Raw genomic sequence first — 14,148 nt, forward strand, 5'->3', positions numbered from 1 at the left:
TCCAAAGCATCTAAAAATTGTGGATTACTTTCAGTAATACTGAAAGTGAGCTGGACTTACTAATTTCCCAGACATCTATGAAACCCTCAAGACACTACCAGGGTGCCTGAGTCAGATGTGTCAGGTAAGGCTGAAATTCATCTGGCTGTTGCCAAATTTTCCTGTAGGCTCATGTGTGGCAACTATTAAATAACTGATAGACCTGAAGGCAAATTAATTTGCATAGTTCACAAAAAAAATCCCACAACCCTGGTTTCAATGATGTATATAGTTTGAACTGCCTTCAGTATTTTTTCAAGACTTCAATAAATGATGATGGTGAACTGAATAGGGATGTCATGTAACAAACTCAGACTTCTTGTTCCACTTGAGACTGTGCTCATTGTCACAGATTTTCAGCAAACTGCAGTGAATAAATAGCTTTAAGTGCATTCCTGTCATAGAGGAAGATAACTTGAGATATTTAGACATGGAGACCCCATGAGGAACTACTACTACAGGCAAGATGGTATTTTTTTTGCCTGCTTCTTTAAGGCCTGGGAGAGGCATGTTGCTTTGGAAGGGAAATTATTGCTATGTGTAATTTAATGGCAGAAATACTGGAAGTGGGTTTCACCTCACCTAACTTTAGCCATCAAAATGGTGAGATGTCTCCATTTCCAGACAGTTACCTTAGGCTCCTTTGCTGTCAACAGAAAGCAACAGGCACCTCTACCAAGCTACTTTCCTCCTCCTCCTGGGGTAGATGTCAAGTTGGGTGAGTGATGCTGCAGGGACTCCCCTTTGTCCTTACTGGCTCCAAAAGCAACCAATGGGTAACCAATTCAGGTGCAGATGCCCTAGAAGTCCCATTCCTAACTTGGGGAATGAGTAGTCCCACTGCCCCCACAAACTCAATTCCAAAAATGTGTAACACTCGGATGGATTTGTGTTACCACCATGTTCAGTCTCACACTGCTAGAGGCAAATATATCATCTTCTATGTAACTATATCCAGCACTGTGCTATTTACAGCTGTTTACCACTAAGTGGAAATTGTTCAGTAGTCTCCATGTTCTGGTTAGAAACCTTTTCCCCTCATATTTATTCGTAAGCAGATTTGATTCATGTATTTAAGACCTATTGTGAAGGAAAAAAAAGGCCTGCAGGTATATCCTCAATACAGCTACCTCTGGGAAGAAAAGCAGCTTCTTACCCTACATGTGCATGTGAAGTCTCAAAGACAACATTTTTTTCCCCCCTCTCTCAGGAACTTCCATTGGCTGAGTGGCAGGAAGGTGCATCCCTGAGGCTTGTGACTCTAGCATGCTCCTGCTGTGCTATTTACAGCTGTTTACCACTAAGTGGAAATTGTTCAGTAGTCTCCATGTTCTGGTTAGAAACCTTTTCCCCTCATATTTATTCGTAAGCAGATTTGATTCATGTATTTAAGACCTATTGTGAAGGAAAAAAAAGGCCTGCAGGTATATCCTCAATACAGCTACCTCTGGGAAGAAAAGCAGCTTCTTACCCTACATGTGCATGTGAAGTCTCAAAGACAACATTTTTTTCCCTGGCAGGAAGGTGCATCCCTGAGGCTTGTGACTCTAGCATGCTCCTGTGGATGGAGCATTAGGTGGACAACCTTGGGAGTAGGGCTTGATACTCACTGGGGTTGGTTTTGGTTGGGGTTTTTTTTGCACAGTCTCTTGGTGCTGCTCTAAAAGCTTTTTTAAAAAAATTGTGAAGCTTTGAATAGTTCTACATCAGTGGTAAGGACTGAATTATCTGAATGCCTCTGATTTCAGCTCATCCCAATTTCCCAAAAGCTGATGTTACAGGCTTTCAAAATCTGTTCCCACAAAGGGGCTTTGACATACCTAAAGATATTCAAGTATTCTTCATGTTTGCTGAGCTCTTATACAGCACTGTCAACCCATACAGCTAAAACCCAGGAGAGCACAATCAAAAAGGTACATGAAGCTTTACAAAAGTGTGTCCTATGTAAAATTCAGGTACATGATATGAGAAAAAAGGACTCCTTTCACACTGGCTGACAATTTGAATTTAACAGATCTGCTACAAATTGAAAGCCAGTTTTAAAAAGCAAGCTGTAAAACTTGCCATGTGATGTATGATGTAGCAGGCTAGGAGACTGCCATTCCCTGCTTATGCAATCTCCTAATGCACCCAGAAACTTTACTAGGGATATTTTAAACACAAAGCCACCAAACTTTGGGATAACAGCAGTGCCTGATTCAGAAAGAAGAGCATTTACAGAGCATATTCTTTTATTAAGCCTAGGAACTTAGAAAATTTTTGTAATTCCTTTGCCATACAGTGACCAATAATTTCTTTCTAAATGAAGGATATGATTTTAAATGATATTTATGCCAGCTTACTCAATGCAGAGTATCTTTACTCATGTGGATGGTCGATTCTACATGTTTTAACAGGTCTTTGCAACTTAAGAGTTGAGGTTAAACATAACTTCACTCTACAGGATGATGAAAGAGCTTTGTACCTTGACATTAATTGAGCTAGTTAGTAAGTGAAGGAGAAAGGTGGCCATGTGCAAGGAACTATATGGGTATGTGTATAGTGAAGTGATATGAGTGCATATGTATCTGTTTATGTACGTGTTGTATATATGTATATATATGCATCTATTATTTATTTACCTGGCCCACAGTTCCTGCATACAACCTCTCACATTTTAAATATAACTGTAGCATAGTATCTTTGTGAAACTCAAGAACAAATCACAGAGCTAAAAAGAAGTAGGCCAACCTACATCAGGTGAATATCCTGCTGCTTTTATTATCACTTTTTGCCCTAGTGCTCTTTGCCACCTTGGCATCAGCAAAATTCAATCTATTAAAATTGCTGCCTAGCATTTCTTGAAGTCCAACAGAGGGTAAAAACAAGCACATTCATGGAAATTGAACTGTTGAAACATGCTGAAAGGGGGGAAAAGCATTAACTAAAAGTTACATTTGAGTGTTTTGGTACCATTTGCAGAGCTTCAAGGTGCTGACTTCTCTCAAGGCCTACGGACATCGATAAAACCAAAAGCCACAGAGATTTCATGGGGTTTAGGTTAGAAAAAGGAGAAGAATTTCTTCTAGATTCCATTTGAAAGGAGGCGGCAAAGTTGGTTTCCAAAGCAGATCAGATTAATCTATTGCTTGAACCAGATCCCAGCTGGATCACCCACAATTCCTAAGGACACTATGAAACGCTCCAGGCTGTTTGTTCCCCAGGCAGATGCTGCAGGGGCCGTGGCCCTGAAGAGGAAGGTGGCCTGTTCCCAAGCCCATATCCAACACCTGCCCATCAGCAAGGTAGGCAGCGAGCCCCTCTGGGTGCTGGCATTGCTATTCAGTCCCTACTTAACCTCTGCATTTCATTTGACTTCCTAAGTTACTACCCTTTCTTTATCCCGTTTCCATTTCTCCCTCCTGTGCATTAAAACCCTTCTATAATTCCTGCTTTCTCCAGGAGAGCTGGAACAAGATGTGTTCCCTGCTTCCCTTTTGGCAGGAACTTGCTCCAGCTGCAGAATGGTCTATTTAGGAGGGAGAAATCAGTTTCAGTACTTGAATTTTGATCCCCAAACCTGTGGTTTAGCCTAGAGTTGTATATTTATTCCCAGTTAGATCAGCTTTTATATTTACCTCTGCACAATACATGAAATTCTTTCATTTCTGGGAATAAAATGCATATTAATGGCATATGGAAATGATTTTATTTCTTGAAATAGGTATTTATTTTATCAAAAAGCCTTATTTTCTACTTTCACTTTTCAGTATTAAGAGGGCTAGTCTCTGAGTCAGAACTCAAGGCAAAATATGCAGTAATTACTGTGTTGAGAGATAGATTTTGGTGCAGCACGAAACAGTCATTGTTTCCTGGAACTGTTCTTTCTGTGTATGATTTTTTTTTCCCCCTCAACTGAATTTGTCTGGCTTTTCTAGTCATATGAAATCTAAATCTATTTATTTTAAAATAAATTTCTGACGATACTTCAGAAATAGAGCCCAGAACAGCTTTTCAACATTAACAAAATTATCAGCAATTAAAAAAAAAATAGGCATAGAGCTGTTGAAATTCAGTATGGTTACTGTTTGGCTTTCTGTTGTAGATCCAGTGTATGTTTCATTGCACATAACCACCCAAGCAATAAATAATTTTTAACTCGGTTTATTTGTAGTCAGGAGCAGAAGGGTAACACCTGCAACACCATCACTGAAAACAGCACTATGTGCTGTTACAAAGACAAATTTATGAATACATTTTTTGTGTTTCCCCCTTTTCCTCCCTGCTTTTCCTATTTAAAAAGCCAAAGGAGAACTTGAGGTGTGTTGAGATGTGGAAAGTGAAGAGTCCAAAGAACCTGGATAATTTTAGCAGAGTGCAAGAGGCAAAAAGCTTACTTCTCTTTTGTGGTTATCTGAGCTGTATTGATGGCCTCATAAAGAAACACACTTTGATGCCAGCAGTGGAGCTGTGACTGGTTTATTTTAAATTGTCTCACAGCTGCATCTAGATATTAGTCTGCTGGGGTGTAAAACATCCTTCGGCTGCAATAGGATCTTAGTGCATGGATCAATGACCACTGTATGACCCCTGCTGAGCATCATTTCTTGAGCCACAGAGGGAGAAAAACAGTGCTTGCTTGGTGCCATCAGGCTGAGGCATTCCACTTGGTATTGTTTGGTTTGAATTATAATGATGGCATTTTTGTTTTGAACACTTATAACTGCCACCTGGTGGGTTATTCTCTGTTTGTTCTATGTTGTTCTTCATTATTTACGCATTTGTTTGCATGTGTGTGCATGGTATGTGCTGTGCATCTGGTGTATGCTCATCAATTCATGGACAGATTCTTCTTGTAGTTGCCCAGTGATGACAGAGGTTTTCAGGTGTGCACCTTTGTATTAGAGGAAAAGCAGAAAGACCATAATAATTCAGAATGAATAATTCAACAACAGCTACCACACGTGCGCCTTGTAACAGAGAATCCTGCTGTGCTTTGTCAATGTTCTTGTGTCCTCTATAATCCTACAGCACTTTCAAACAAGAAACTGGAAGCCAGTTACTTATGCACAAATATCATCTTCTGCTCTGCTACCACCACTGGCTTTCTGTGCCCGCAGAACGTGAGAGACAAGGAGTTGGCAGGTGGTGCCAAGAGGAGCCTTTGCCCAGAGATTTCCATTCTTTGGTGTGATTATGCAGTCACCACACAGCCCCACTGGTATCAGCAGGGATTACCCAGCAGCTGCACCATCAGGCACTGATTGGAAGAGGTAGGGAGGAAGAAAGCCACATGTTTGTCCCCTGTGTTTCCTAATGGTAGAAACAATTGGAAAAAGCACTGTGTGATTTTTGATGTGCAGCTGTTGGCCCATGTTCTGTGACTGTTTTGTAAGTCCGACAAGAATGCTATGCTAGGAAAATGTGCTGCTTGGGGCATAACAACACCACGCAACCCTACAGGCTCTGAGGAGAGTGGCTGGGAAACTGGCAAGCAAAAAAGGACCCGGGGATATTGGTTGATAACCAGCAGTGTGCCCAGGTGGCTAAGAAGGCCAACAGCATCCTGGCCTGTACCAGGAATAGTGTGGCCAGCAGCAGTAGGGAAGTGATTGTGCTCAGCACTGGTGGGGCTGCACCTCGAGTGCTGTGTTCAGTTCTGGGACCCTTGCTACAAGGCCACTGAGGGGCTGGAGTGGGTCCAAAGAAGAGCAACAAGGCTTATGAAGGCCAGTTTTTATAAGGAGCAGCTGAGGGAACTAGGGGTTCTTAGTGTGGAGAAAAGGAGGCTGAGGGGAGACTTTATTTCTCTCTATAACTACCTGAAAGGAGGTTGTAGCAAGGTGGGAGTTGGTCTCTTCTCCCAGGTAACAAGCAATAAACAATAGGAAGTGGCCTCAAGTTGTGCCTGGGGAGGTTTTGATTGGATATTAGGAAAAATGTCTTTACTGAAAGGATTGTCAAGCACTGAAACAGGCTGGCCAGGGAAGTGGTTGAGTCATCATCTGTGGTAGTATTTAAAAGATGTGGAGACGTCTCACTTAGGGATATGGTTTAGTTATGGACTTGGCAGTGCTAGGTTTGCAGTTGGATTAAATGATTTCAAGGACCTTTTCTTGCCTAAATGATTCTATGATTTCATAAAAACTGATGTTGTTGTGAGTCTTCTGGGAATGCAGATAAAAAATTGACTTTAAAAGATCCATTCTCCTCAGGGTCCTGCCTTCTGTGCAGACCTAGCTTCCCACACACTGACTCTTGCTTTTATTCCACCAGCCTCCTTGCCAGTTTTAAAATCACAAGTAATGGGTATTCTGCTCTACCTCAAGACATTTCCTTGGTGTATGACCAACTTAGCAAAGAAAAGTACACTTAGGTGAGATGAATCCCACTGTCAGATTTCAGTTGGCTTAATATTACTGACTTGTACAAGCTCATCTTCCAGCATAACATCAAAAAAATCAATGAAGAGAAGCTTCAATTTGATTCAATCCATCCAAACAGAGGTGGGATGAACAGCCCTCTGGAAATGCTTCTTTCAATGTATTAGTGAGGGTGCCTAAATAACTAGTAGATGCTTGACTTTTAGATGGCTAAATTGACTGAGGTTAATCCTGCTCTTTATTGCCAGTCAAGATTTGTATAAATTGATCTTCCAGGTGTTAGATCTTTCTCTGGTTTTGTTTGCTAAGTCCTCTATTATCTGAAAGCTCCTCGCCATGAAGAATTTGCAGATTGGGATCAAATTGCCTTTTTATGTTCCTTTAGCCCTCAGCTTCTTAAACGTCTCACAGTTTGTCAGACTTTCCAGAAGTCAGATAAGATCTGCAGGTCTTTCTGAATGCTTTCCCACCTGCCATTACAATTTTTTCTGCTGCAGGCCCTAACGAAAGTAACACTTGCCTTTAGCAGTTTCACCACTGTTAGCGAGATCACAGCTCCCTACTTTTTAACTGGCATCTCCTCTTTATATATTCAAGAATTTTGTTTGTTTGTTTATAGGAAACTGATGGTGCATAGTTACCTATTGTATTACTGGAGATTTCAAATGGTTCTAGGATACTCTACATGAGAGATGCCTACAATAGAACAGTGGAGAGTTGTGCCGTTATCAGAACCTTATGTCCATGTTTCTACTACTTAACATAAAAAGGTGCAATCTTAGTATTGTGAACTAGGAACTTTGTTGCATAGGTAGGTGTGCTAAATTTCAGATACCAAAAGTCCTTCTTCAAGACCTAGATCACAGCCTGTTGCATATTTGATTTTTGTAATGCACGTGCACATTTTGACAGAACTACTACTGGAGAGACAGATGTAGAAACTTGATGCAGTGCAAAAAGTCTCTGAATCCTTTAATGACCCCTTACTTCTTCTCTTAGACAGCCTACTAGAACCTTGATAAAGCACTAGATTACATGCTGCACTGTGCAAGCAAATCTACTCATGACCTTCCATGTGGTGTCCTCATAGTATGTCGGGCCAAGTGCAAAACCCAACTAGAAGAATCCGTGTTCGTGTATGTTTGTGTGTAGAGAATGTTGGACCTGGGACTGCTGGAGCCCAAACCTACAGACTTTTACATGCCTCCACAATCCCAGGATTACTGCCTCCTAGATATGAGGGAAGTACAATCCTCTAGAAAATTCAATAGGAGCCTGGGGGCTGGAGACAATTTCTTGCTTTTACGGTATTACGAAATGTTACGCAAATAACAATAATGGAAGTATTGTCAAATATTTCAGTGTGGCCCTCAGTAAAATGACAAGCTTTTCTGTCTCATCTGTCAAATGGAAGTAACAAAGCTTGGCTGGCTCACACGAGCACTGTGTGGACAAATACACCAGAGTCCATTAAGGAATGATTTACTTCCACAGTGTAGAGGAGCTGCACTAACTTCAGCTATAGCCAGTGGTCATGAGACCTGCCTTCAAGAAGATGCCAGGCAGTTCCCTAGGCAATTTGTACTACTATTGGTTTTTAAACATTCTAGACTATGTTTGTAGTAATCTAAATAAAGGGTGGAAAAAAAATGAGGCAGAGATTGCCCTCACAGGTGAAATTTATTAGTGTAACAAACACTGGAAGATTAGGAATTAAAATGGGAAGCTTATTCTTGTCATTATCCTAATGCTTATCAAGCTCTTTTCTGTTATCTCACTTGCCTCTCACTCCTCCAAAACCTGCCCCTTACAGCCAGAATCACCTTGTGAACTTTCTCATGAATGGTTGTTGGACTGCTTTGGTTATTTTTACTTTTGCTTTATGTATTCTCAGGGAAATGACAGGAAGAGTCAACCTGAGCAAGAGTTGGCAACTGCAAAACCAAGTTTATTTCTTTTCAACAGCATCACAATTAGGCTGTACTTTTAATACATCCGGCAAAAAATGCATCCACTGTTTTTATCTTCTTTTAGTTGTCCATGCAAAGACTGGGGGTCTTTTTAACTGGGATGCCATTTTTTGTTGTGAGCTCTGAGAGATTTCAGTGAATAGTTAAAAAAGAAAGAGTCAAATCCCAGCTCCTCATGTCATTTTCTTTAAAATGTCTTAAAAAATGAAGCAGGCATTTTCCTAGTTGATTTCAGTTGTTAACTTCAGCAGCACAAAGGAAGTTGGGGCAGTTTTTGTTGATCAAAAAGGGTGAACTCTGGATACTTTTCAATCACAATTTCTTTAGAAGGTTTTAGATGAAACTGTTCTGGAGGTGAGCAGTTAGCATAAGAACAACAAAAGCTGCTGGGTTCAGCAAAAAAAAAGTTCAGCAGCTCCCTGTGACTCATCACTTCTCAGAGATTTAGAACTTGGGAATGCACTAGAAAATAACTTGCCTCCCTCATCTGTGTGACTGATTAAAATCTGTATCACTAATCAACACAGTATATAGTTAATGACTGTTTAATTAATTTACTGTAATTTTTGATGAAGATCACTGCAATTACTTTTCCACATGCTGCTACATGATAGTCATGATTTTCAGTGGGAAGAAGGCAGCCTGCACAGTGTGTGTCAGCTTGCAGAGCAGCATCACTTTAATGACTGCAAGGAATTGCTCTAATACAGAAGTCAGCTCAGAGATCTGATCAGCTAGTTAACACACTCAGTTCCTGTAACCTCCAAGGATTCTTTGTGCATAAACTACTCAACTATGTACCAAAGCACCAGTCCTTCAGAATGTAAAATTGCAGCTGGACCTTGTCCGCTTTTAGATTTGAGCCCGACAGTCCCTGTTCTGCCAGGTGACCTCATGAACCACTGTGCAAAGAGCTTTCCATCACTGCTTTTAACACTTACTGTAAGTAGACATGTCTCCACCATCGCTCCACCTTTGAGATTCTTTGGAGCCTAAGTAAATACATACAAATACCAGAAAACAGATTATCCTACTGGGAAGTGAGGTAGCTTATCTATTTCACACATAACCACTTTTTACAGTCCACTTTTTACCCTCCTGTATTTTATGATACATGCCCAGTTTCCACCGTTTCTTCCTTTGATGCTGCTTTGTGAAGGCTACATAGTGTTGGGCTAATTAAACACATTTCTCTGATTTTTTTAAAGTACTTGTTCTGTTTTGGGATCACGTTATCACCTGACATAAGACTAACATTATCGACATCTCTAATTGTGTTCCAGTGACATTTGTCATATTCCTGCCATTTAATGTCTTAAATTGGTTTTACCTCTTTAGCATTTCCAATTTCCAAGAATCTTTATACAGTAGATTTCAAATTCTTTTCAGAGGCCTATTTTTTCTGCAGTAAATAAATAGATTTTCTTCACAATTATGGTTGTAGATTATCTGTGTATATTTATTTATGACAGTGCTGATGAGGTAACTTCTCTAAAACCTTTCAAGTTCTTGAAAAATGTTTGCTGATTGACATCAGCATTCTCTCATGACTTAGTGAACAGTAAAATTACTGTAATGTTTCTCAAATTGCAATGTTTTTTGATCTATTTTGCTGTCGAGATTTTAACAGCCTTGTATCTGATAGCACCCTAATGATGAACAAACTGACTGTGTCTAATTGCTGGCCTTTTCTTGAACTCTGCAGTGAAACATCATTATAAAACCAAGGTCATACAAACGTGTCTTATCGCTTTTCCAATGAAATGCCTAATTACTTGCTGTGGTTGTTTTCATCATGATCTAATCAGGGAACAGTGACAATAAAAGTAATGATGTGATAGATCCTTGACCTCAGCTCTCACTGCAAATAACTGTCTGACACTGTTACCATTTATAGCCATGCATTCAGCATTATCATACAAGCTTTTGATGATTTCATTACTGTTTGGTATTCCATAGTATGCCATTATTTCATGTGGAAATTTTAGAGTACTCTAAAAGATCTTCTGCAAGCCCATAAAAGGATTATTTATTACATCTGGCTTTTGGTTTAATAATAACTGAGAATAAGAAATGAGTCTGTACACGATTTTCAGCTCTACTACCTGCTTCTTCCTCCTTGAGTTAGGGAATGTTCTGTTTCTTGGTATCCCAAGTATACACTGGGAGTTGATCTTCCAAGACACTGAAAGCAAAGGGCTTTTGCTTCTGAGTCTTATTTTTTTTCTTCTTTCTCACCTCTGTTAAAATCAACGCGTGTACACATAAAGTTGTTTTGCAGGTGTTTTTAGTAGTTCCCTGGGGCAGAGCCTACTTCAGATGGACAGTGTTCTGTCAATCATCATCTTCATTTTTTCCCCCTTTTTTTGAAAAGTGTTCTCTTTCAGTTTAGAACCAAGAGTTACACTAAAGCTCCTACTTAGAAATCCTTTTGCATCTTTGCATAAACACAGGAAGGGTTGCCTGTTTAGATCATTAACTCCAGCTCCTCAACACCTCCCCTTTTATTTCACCTACCACTTGCAATATCTTTGGTCAGTATTGTTCATTCTGTTCATTCTCCCCTTTTTTTTTTCTTCTCCATCTGTTTTTGTTTTTTTTTTTGTCTCTAAAGAACTAAAAGCAATTAGTTGAATATTCAAAATGTAATAAAAGTTTTGATCCCTGCTAATTAAAGCTTAATGTAGCTGAGACTGCAGAATTCAATACAAGGTAAGGCAAGCTAATCACTGCTTCCTACCTTTGCCTTTGCTACTGTAGATCCAGCTACTCTTAAAAGCTTGTCAGAGCCAATTAGGCTGATTTTCAGTTACAGTTTTATTTAGGAGTGATTGTGAGCACCTGACTTAGCACCTGTCTACTCTCTTTTGTTCTAATTGCTATTTTATGACAATTCATTACCACATATAAGTTAAGTTATATCACTTCAGCTGTGCAGTCCATTGAAAAGACTTTCCTGAAGATGATGAATGTGACATCCCAATTTGACATAAATGCAAAAGTGAGAGTAAAATCAGCCAGCCTGGACACTTTTGAGGTGCTGTTGAGAGAAATGGCCAGACTGCATGAATGTATGTGGGTATGAAGCTCAGCTGGTGGGCTCAGCTGTACTTGCCAAGTGGCTGGGGCTGTTTTTGAGTTTCTCTGCGATACTTCAGGATCTCAGTGAGAAGATTTGCAATAACCTTGCTGTTTTATTTTTCACTGCATGTGTAAAATGTGCATGTGCTATTACAATTACCTTTGAACACCTGGCACCTAAGAGGATGTAAGGGGCAGGAGTTTCTAAACTATGAAAATAACTACAGTGTCTTTTAAAATTATGCGGTTTCTTTTGTGACAGAAAAGATGGAATCAGTTGATCAAACTTTGGATGTCACACTCAGTTCTCTGTGTGATGCTGTAGTGCTGTGACATTGTGCAGGGCAGTTGTGGGCTTGATTGGAGGCTGCTGATTTCAAGCACATTGCACACTGCTGTCTGCTACTCCAGTAGTGTTACTGCAGATTGGTTAGGACATAGAAGAGCTAATGACATCACTGCAAAAAATTCTGCATAAATATGTGATAACAGTTAAACATGGACAATGTTCAGAACTCGTTTCCAGTATTTTTACTGTCTTTCATTTCTCAATGTGCAGAGTTCATTTAGCAACAGTCTTCAGATAACCTTTTAGCTGCTGTCTTTTGTTCTACTGCTATTTTATGACAATTCATTGCCACATATAAGTTGTTGTATCACTTCAACTGTGCAATCTATTTAAAAGACTTTCCTGAAGCTGATGAATGTGACATCCCAATTTGATAAAAAGGTTGAGAAACAGCTGAAATAGGGAACATCAATCAGCCCATATCCAATGAATCTGCAGTTAACAAGAATGTAGAGAAATAAATGTTGCAATACGAGGGCTATAATTTATAGAGTAAAAGGAAAAGGAAGCACAAAATGAACAATATGTATTACATATTTATCAACCAAAGATGCAGTGTCTATCAATACACACAAAGATTGCCTGTCTTCAGAGTGAGTGGGACAGAAACCTTGCATATTGGCTTAACTTCACATGCTAATATGAACTTCTAAATACAAAGAAGAAAGCAAGCACTCAGTAACTTATCTTGAATCACTGAAATGCGAATAGTAAGAAGAAAACATAAATCTTCCCTTTTATTTGCATTATTCTAGTACTGAGGCAAGTAAATAAGACTAAGAGCATTGCAGATTTTCAGATTTTGGTTCCAGTCCCACTGTCTGTCTGTGCTGTTTGTCTCCTGACATCAAACAGGCAGGAGAAAGAATATGCAATGCAAAATGAGTTTCAGCATCTGGTGCTTCTAGGAGCAGAAAGTGGTTTCCTTAGCTGTGCTTTTGTTTTTAAGCAATTTCTGTTTTTAGAGTTATGCAGTCCCTAGCAAACATGCAATAATATTTAGAAGGAAAAAAAATAAAAGCAACAATATCTGCTTTTCTAACCCAATATATTTTGAAGGGAATGGAGGCACACAGACAATGGTAGATGTTACCTGACACACCTGTTACCAGACAGATTCTCCAGGTGATGTTAGTTCCCAGACACTTCTTTCATAAAAGCTCTATATGATTATTCAGTTTTATTTCTTTCTGTATTTTTAAAAAAACTTCAGTGCCCTGTTTTGCCATATTTAGTCTCATTATAATAGAAAAATCTAGATAGAGGCTGTAAATAAAAACTATGCTTTGCCCTATGATGCAAAACTTTGCATCTTTAAAATAGCATCATCACATGTTTATCATACATCATACATGTTTAATGTATTTATTTTGCAATTTTGTATTTGAGATCTTTCTTCTTTTCAAAACACTTAACATAGAAACAGGCAGATTTTGTTCACTTTGTTGTTGTAAATATTTTTTATGAAGAGCAGCCTCTGCACAAAGCAATCCTGCCTGCTCCAGTGGATAATATTTTTGGTGGGCTATAGCCATGTTCCCACTGCACAGCTAGTCCACTTCATTGCCAGTGTCCCAAGGTAGGTGACACAGGCAAGACTGCATGCATAGCTCTTTAAAATCACAGAAGCAGAACTACTGAATGTAGATATTGCACTCCAGTGACAGTTTGTATCCTGCTCAAAATTTGCTATCAGAAGGAATCCTTTCACATAGCCATTTTAGCCACCTGCAAAGTACTTATTCCTTGTGTATTCTGCACAGTTGCTGTGGTCATGCTTAGTTACCTGCTGGCTTCTAAACTCTGCCAGTATTTTCATAGGGTTTTTTCTTTCATTGTTTGTAAGTGCCTTGGTACTTCTTTGAAGAGGTGTCAGGTAGCAGGTGAAGAGCAGCAGGCTGAAAACTATTCTACTTGTCAGAAAGGCAATGTAACTGGGAGGAATTCACAGCAAAAGCAGAGTGCAACATCTAATAAGGGGAAGGCAAAACAGACGTGCCTTTGTCTAACCCATTCCAACTACATAAAGGAAATAAGCATGGGCTTACCCTGCTGGGATGATATTTTTTCTGCTTCTGGGCTACCAGCAGGTTTCCAAAATCATGAATCATGTAGCATAACGTATATAATCACACACAGAGCAGACGCTGCCTCTGCATGCTGTTCTGCAGAAAGGCAGGGAACAGAGAGGCAAAATTTAGACTTCACACAGCATTCCCTGTGACTTGCATCCTTGATGGAAGAGGTGAGGAGTTTAACATCACCAGAGCAAGGCAGAGAGATCACATTCATCTGTTCCTCTCACTTCTGGAACACAGTACAGCCATGGAGAATCTGGAGAAACTCT

This window comes from Chaetura pelagica, unplaced genomic scaffold (assembly GCF_000747805.2).
Source record: "Chaetura pelagica isolate M959 unplaced genomic scaffold, ChaPel_1.0 scaffold479, whole genome shotgun sequence".
Lineage (NCBI taxonomy): Eukaryota > Metazoa > Chordata > Aves > Apodiformes > Apodidae > Chaetura > Chaetura pelagica.